This window comes from Salpingoeca rosetta (assembly GCF_000188695.1).
Source record: "Salpingoeca rosetta unplaced genomic scaffold supercont1.23, whole genome shotgun sequence".
Taxonomy (NCBI): domain Eukaryota; class Choanoflagellata; order Craspedida; family Salpingoecidae; genus Salpingoeca; species Salpingoeca rosetta.
Genome location: NW_004754911.1, coordinates 1 through 7,364, shown reverse-complemented (window position 1 = coordinate 7,364; position 7,364 = coordinate 1). Strand labels below are relative to the sequence as shown.

At 49.9% G+C, this 7,364-nt stretch overlaps 1 non-coding gene across 1 annotated transcript, besides 1 other annotated feature; it reads left to right on the top strand.

Annotated features, from left to right (window-relative positions):
- Positions 1-68: 68 nt before the first annotated feature.
- Positions 69-2,005, top strand: PTSG_20026. Its single transcript, XR_001137161.1, has one exon. It is a non-coding gene; the product is annotated as an 18S ribosomal RNA (ribosomal RNA).
- A 2,413-nt stretch (positions 2,006-4,418) lies between these two features.
- Positions 4,419-4,745: a sequence feature (Protein overlapping with rRNA (PTSG_12702, EGD77178.1) was converted to a misc_feature.).
- The last annotated feature ends 2,619 nt before the right edge of the window (positions 4,746-7,364 follow it).

Sequence of the window (7,364 nt, the reverse complement as noted above, 5' to 3'; positions counted from 1 at the left end):
TAAATCAGTTATAGTTTATTTGATAGTTTGCAACTCGTTTTTCGGAGCGGTGTTGTGCTAGACGGATAGCCGTGGTAATTCTAGAGCTAATACGTGCGACAAGGCCCGAGAGAGGGGTGTGTGTATGCACATTTTTTCTTCTCGAGGGCTGCATTTGTTAGGTATAAAGCCAGCAGGAACATGACTGGTGGATCAGAATAACTTTGCTGACCGTTACACTTTTGTGTGTGATGGTGTCTCATTCGAATTTCTGCCCTATCAACTTTCGATGGTAAGGTATTGGCTTACCATGGTGACAACGGGTGACGGGGAACATTTGGTTCGATTCCGGAGAGGGAGCCTGAGAGACGGCTACCACTTCCAAGGAAGGCAGCAGGCGCGCAAATTACCCAATCCTGACACAGGGAGGTAGTGACAATAAATACCAATGCACGGTGTTTTTTATGCACTGTGCAATTGGAATGAGAACAATGTAAAGACCTTATCAAGGAACAATTGGAGGGCAAGTCTGGTGCCAGCAGCCGCGGTAATTCCAGCTCCAAAAGTGTATACTAAAGTTGTTGCAGTTAAAAAGCTCGTAGTTGGATTTCATGCGGGGTTCACGGTGTGTGGTGGGGGTGGGGTGAAGCACATTGTTGTTTTCGCCTTCTTCTGCCCTGCACTGTTTGCACTCTGCAGTTTTAATATTCCCTGGTGGCGCCTTTGGCGCGTGCCCTTGATTGGGTGTGTGTCAAGTCACGTAGTGGTGGGGCGCTGTTGGGGGCTTTACTTTGAAAAAATTAGAGTGTTCAAAGCAGGCAGTCATTTGATTTGCTTGAATAGATTAGCATGGAACAACGGAAGAGGACTTTTGGGCCTGTACTGTTGGCGTGTGGTGCGGGGGTGTGGAGTGAGAAACCGCAAGGTTTTCTTGTTCCTCCCTCACCACATCGGGTCTGAAGTAATGATTAATAGGGACGGTTGGGGGCACTGGTATTTCGTTGTCAGAGGTGAAATTCTTGGATTTACGAAAGACCGCCGACTGCGAAAGCATTTGCCAAGGACGCTTTCATTGATCAAGAACGAAAGTTAGGGGATCGAAGACGATTAGATACCGTCGTAGTCTTAACCATAAACGATGCCGGCCAGGGCTCGGTGGGCAGCACAAACTTTTCTCAAGTGGTGGCGCCATCGGGACCTTTAGGGAAACCAAAGCGTTTGGGTTCCGGGGGGAGTATGATCGCAAGATTGAAACTTAAAGGAATTGACGGAAGGGCACCACCAGGAGTGGAGCCTGCGGCTTAATTTGACTCAACACGGGGAAACTCACCAGGTCCAGACATGGGAAGGATTGACAGATTGACAGCTCTTTCTTGATTCCAAGGGAGGTGGTGCATGGCCGTCCAGCTTTTGTTGTGAAATCTCTGTTTGATTACGGTAAACGGCGAGACCTTGACTTGCTGATTGGTGTGCGCCTGCGTTAGCAGGCGTTGGAGATTACGCGCAAGCGTGTCTCTGCGACACACCACTCAGAGGGACACTCGGCGTTGCTATTGAGCGTAAGCCGAAGGAAGTTTGAGGCGATAACAGGTCTGTGATGCCCTTAGATGTTCTGGGCTGCACGCGCGCTACACTGACGGGGGCAGCGAGTATGCTTTGGGTGTTTGTGGTGGGGAGCGTGAAAGCGCTTTTCTACGACAGACATCTATTCCTGCGCTGGAAGGCGTGGGGACTCTTGTGAAAACCCGTCGTGCTGGGGATAGATGCTTGCAATTATTCATCTTGAACGAGGAATTCCTAGTAAGCGCAATTCAACAGATTGCGTTGATTACGTCCCTGCCCTTTGTACACACCGCCCGTCGCTACTACCGATTGAATGGTTTAGTGAGGCCTCGGGATTGGCGCGTGGGCGCTGGCAACAGCTGCCCATGTCATCTTTTGCTGAGAACCTGGTCAAACTTGATCATTTAGAGGAAGTAAAAGTCGTAACAAGGTTTCCGTAGGTGAACCTGCGGAAGGATCATTCCAACAAGGAAAACGCTGAAAAGCGTGGTTGGTGAGGGATGGTGTAGGGTTTGGTGAGGGAAGGTGAGGGAAGGTGGAGACACTGGACTGAGCCAACCGAGCCAACCGAGCCATCCGAGCCAACTGAGCCAACCAAATCGCTCTCGCACACGCTTTGTGTGTGTGGGAGTGAGCATTGTGTGAATGAAGACAAAACAAAGCATAAGCATGTGCATGCGTGCATGAGCATTGTGTGTGTCGCAGTGGAGCACGCATTTTGTGTGTGTTGCATTGCGATGGCAGTGTTCTTGCGTGCGTGTGGATGAATACATTTTTTTTGCCTCGTGCAAAGAAGAAGAAGAAATGAACACAGCAAGCAAGCGAGTGTTTTGGATTGTTGTTGTGGCAGCGGCTGCGATTGCACACCCATGATAGTGTGGGCGAAAGCATCTTGCTGCAGCAGCATGAACCAAAAGGCGTGTGTGCTGTGCTGTGGACATACGTACATACATGATAACCACAAACGAGTGAGTGAGAGAAAGAGAGAGAGTGAGAGCGTTGTGATGTGTTGTGATGTGTGTGTGCCAACAAACATTGTGCGTTGGATTACACACACATTTACATGCACATGCACACTGCAACCACTCTCATTTTAATCTCAACATCTCATTCAACACAACCAAAAAAAACCATGAGACAACTTTCAACGGTGGATCTCTTGGCTCGTGCATCGATGAAGAACGTGGCAAGACGCGAAATGTAGTGTGAATTGCAGAATTCCGTGAATCATTGAATCTTCGAACGCACATTGCGCCTGTGTGTGTGGGCATGCGCCATTGTGTGCGTGTCTGTGCGTGCGGGCATGTCTGCCTGAGTGTCGCCACTCAATCTCATTGACAATGCATTTTTGCGTGCTTATGATGGTGTGAGTGTGTGTGTGGGTGTATTTGATTACTGCAACTATGCAGCAGCAGCAGCGCACCTTTGTTGGTGTGGTGTTTGTTTGTTGTGTAGCAGCAGTATGAAGAAGCGCCCATGCATGTATGCACTCATATCTCATTGCACACTGTGCATTGTTGGTGGCCATGGGGTGTTAGTCGATGCGTACACACACACATTTTTGCCGTGTGTGTGTATTGTGTGAGACTGGACTCTGAAGAGGAGAGCTTACGACTCCATTGCGATGTTGGTGATGATGGTGACTGTGATGAAGAAGGAGTGGGTGTTTGTGTGTGAGCATGTGGATTGCATTGCACGATGATACGATGCCTTGTGCGTTGTGTTGTTGTTGCTGATGTGATTCACACGCACACACACATCCTGCTTCTATTCTCATACTGTTGCCATCACTTAGTGTCGCTGTGTGGGTGCCGTTGTTGCGAGACCACGGCAAGCACACGCATGCTGTATCTGCATATGCAGCAGGATACACCAAGCTGTGGAGCGATGTGTCAACTGGCATCGTTGTTCTGCAGCGTGTGTATCCTGTGTGTGTGTGTGAAGAGGCATGTGCACTTGTGTGCTTGCATCTTTATGTGGCTTTTGTGACACTGGTCATGTGAGCAAAAACACTGATGAAGAAGAGAGGGAACCTTGAGAGAGAGAGGAAAGCTGGAATTGTGATGGACGGAGCACTGTTTGTGTGCACAACACTGCACTTGTTGCAGTGTATGCGCACAAGCGACTGCATCCATCCATTTACTCCACTCGCTTCTCTCACTCTCAAACCCTCCCTCTCTACTCAATCCTCATTGTTGACCTCAGTCAGGCAAGGGTACCCCCTGAACTTAAGCATATCACTAAGGGGAGGAAGAGAAACTAACAAGGATTCCCTCAGTAACGGCGAGTGAAGCGGGAAGAGCTCAAGCATTGGAATCTCCACAATTCTTTCATATTGTGGCGAGTTGTAGTCTTTATGGGATGCGGGCCGTCGCATGTCTTTGTGATGGTGCACAGCTTTTGTTGTGCATTGTTGTTTGGCGCAGCACCGAGTTTCCTTGGAAGAGGACACCGGAGAGGGTGAGAGTCCCGTTGGTGCTACATTATTTGCGCTGATGTGCGGTGTGTGGTCCGTTTATTCTCTTGAGTCGGGTTGTTTGGGAATGCAGCCCAAAGCCGGGTGGTAAACTGCATCCAAGGCTAAATACTGGCACGAGACCGATAGCGAACAAGTACCGTGAGGGAAAGATGAAAAGCACTTTGAAAAGAGAGTTAAACAGTACGTGAAACCGTTGACAGAGAATCGCTTGCAGCTAGCAGAGACTGGGCGCGCCTTGTGATCAGGGCTTTTGGTGTGGTGTGCGATGATGGTGCGGGGGGTGTATTGTGTGTACTTGTTGCACATGTGCGCCGCTGCGTTGCTGTTGTTGTGTGCTGCGCTGCCTGCACTCGCGGGGCGTGTCTGCCAGCATGAGTTTTGTGTGTGAGAGACGGCGATGCGAGGGCGCCCTTGTGCGTGGCGCATCTGCTTTTTTATGTTTCTGTCGCACGCGGGACTGAGGAACTTATCGATGCGGTGGCTTTGTTATGTGGTCTTTGGCATGGGTGCTGTTTTCGGCATTGTGTTGCGCAGACTCTTGTTTTGGGATGAGGAAAGACTTGTGCTTTCTCTTGTTGCTGTTGACAGAGTGTGTGCGGGCGGTGTTGGGAATGTTGCGCTTGCCGCTTGGCGCACACCACCGGGGAGATGCTGGCGACAGGGCTGCAAACGGCCCGTCTTGAAACACGGACCAAGGAGTCTAACATGTGCGCGAGTGTTTTAGCGAGCATGAAGCTAGGGCGCGCAATGAAAGTGAGAGGTGGGATGCAGTGTTGGGAAGTGTGCGTGAGTACACTTTTAACAGCAGCACTCGCAGCACCATCGACCGATCTGGATTGGGGGAGGGGGGAGGGTGTGCGGCAGCAATGCCAATCATTCTTCCACCTTCTCCGCTGAAGGATTTGCGTTTTAGCGCAGATGTTAGGACCCGATAGATGGTGAACTATGCCTGAGTAGGGCGAAGCCAGAGGAAACTCTGGTGGAGGCTCGTAGCGATCATGACGTGCAAATCTGTCGTCGAACTTGGGTATAGGGGCGAAAGACTCATCGAACCATCTAGTAGCTGGTTCCCACCGAAGTTTCCCTCAGGATAGCTGAGACTTATTTTTCTATGATTGGTTAGTTTTATCTGGTAAAGCGAATGATTAGAGGCCTTGGGGGAGCCACTTCCCTCAACCTATTCTCAAACTTTAAATGGGTAAGGCGGCGCGCTTTCTTTGTTTATGAAGCGGGCAATGCTGAATAACCGAGTCTCAAGTGGGCCATTTTTGGTAAGCAGAACTGGCGATGCGGGATGAACCGAACGCGGAGTTAGGGTGCCGGAATCGACGCTCATGAGAACCCACAAAAGGTGTTGGTTGATATAGACAGCAGGACGGTGGCCATGGAAGTCGGAATCCGCTAAGGAGTGTGTAACAACTCACCTGCCGAATCAACTAGCCCTGAAAATGGATGGCGCTCAAGCGTCGTACCTATACTCCGCTGTGTGTGGAAGAAAGCGAGCGAAGCGAGCATTCGTGCTTGTTGCGTCTCAAAACTACATGTAGCCACACACAAGTAGGTGGGCGTGGAGGTGTTTGCGTGAGAGCAATCTTTTGAACAAGCCGTGGAAGCCTGTGGCGTGAGCCTGGGTGGAGGGGCCTCCAGTGCAGATCTTGGTGACAGTAGCAACGATTCAAATGAGAGCTTTGAAGACTGAAGTGGAGCAAGGTTCCGTGGGAACAGCAGTTGGCCACGGGTGAGTCGGTCCTAAGAGATGGGGCAGTCCTGTGTCAAGTGGGGAGTTGTTGCGTGTGTGTGGGTGGTGGTGATATTATCGCCATGCTTGCACACGTGTTGATTACCCCAGTCCATCGAAAGGGAACCAGGTTAAGATTCCTGGACCAACGCACGGCCACAAAAGAATGTTTTTGGTAGAGCAGCGGGCAACGCGTACAAACTCGGAGACGCTGCCGGGGGCCCTGGAAAGAGTTTTCTTTTCTTTTTAACGAGCCGCATTGTGGGGGGGGAGTAAGGGGGAGGAGTGTACTCTGTGCGCTCTTCAACCTTCCTCGTCGCATTCTCTGACCCTGGAATCAGTTTGGCTGGAGATGGGGTGAGAGGCTCGGCAAAGCACCACTGACCTTTTTTTGTTGTGGTGTCCGGCGCGTTCCCGGCGGTCCATGAAAATCCGAGGGTGTGAATGGTAGCAGTGTGGGGGGAAGAAGAGAAGCACTTGTGCTAATCTATTTTCTCCGCTGCATGTGGGCGTGGTTGGCCGTACTGATAACCGCAGCAGGTCTCCAAGGTGAAGAGCCTCTAGTTTGATAGACGAATGTAGGTAAGGGAAGTCGGCAAAATAGATCCGTAAGCTCGCGATAAGGATTGGCTCAAGAGGTTGATTGTGTGTGTGGGGGGTGGCGGTGAAAGGGGGTGTGTGTGTTCTCATACACGCTTCCATTGGCACCCTTACTGTCTGCGCACACTATTTTTTAGCAACCGATCTTGAACTGGTACGGACAAGGGGAATCCGACTGTTTACTTAAAACAAAGCATTGCGAGGATAGGCTGTTGCGACGGTGTAGACGCAATGTGATTTCTGCCCAGTGCTCAGAATGTCAACGTGAAGAAATTCAAGCCAAGCGCGGGATCAACGGCGGAAGTTTTCTATGCAAGGGGCCGGTACAAGGGTTAATACAGTGGGTTGTACACGGTGGGGGTTTACTAGATCTAGATGTGGGTTTGCTAAATCTAGATTTTCTACTAGATCTAGATGTGGGTTTGCTAAATCTAGATTTTCTGCTAGATCTAGATGTGGGTTTGCTAAATCTAGATCTTTTGCTAGATCTAGATGTGGGTTTGCTAAATCTAGATTTTCTACTAGATCTAGATGTGGGTTTGCTAAATCTAGATTTTCTGCTAGATCTAGATGTGGGTTTGCTAAATCTAGATTTTCTGCTAGATCTAGATGTGGGTTTGCTAAATCTAGATTTTCTACTAGATCTAGATGTGGGTTTGCTAAATCTAGATTTTCTGCTAGATCTAGATGTGGGTTAGGGTTAGGGTTAGGGTTAGGGTTAGGGTTAGGGTTAGGGTTAGGGTTAGGGTTAGGGTTAGGGTTAGGGTTAGGGTTAGGGTTAGGGTTAGGGTTAGGGTTAGGGTTAGGGTTAGGGTTAGGGTTAGGGTTAGGGTTAGGGTTAGGGTTAGGGTTAGGGTTAGGGTTAGGGTTAGGGTTAGGGTTAGGGTTAGGGTTAGGGTTAGGGTTAGGGTTAGGGTTAGGGTTAGGGTTAGGGTTAGGGTTAGGGTTAGGGTTAGGGTTAGGGTTAGGGTTAGGGTTAGGGTTAGGGTTAGGGTTAGGGTTAAG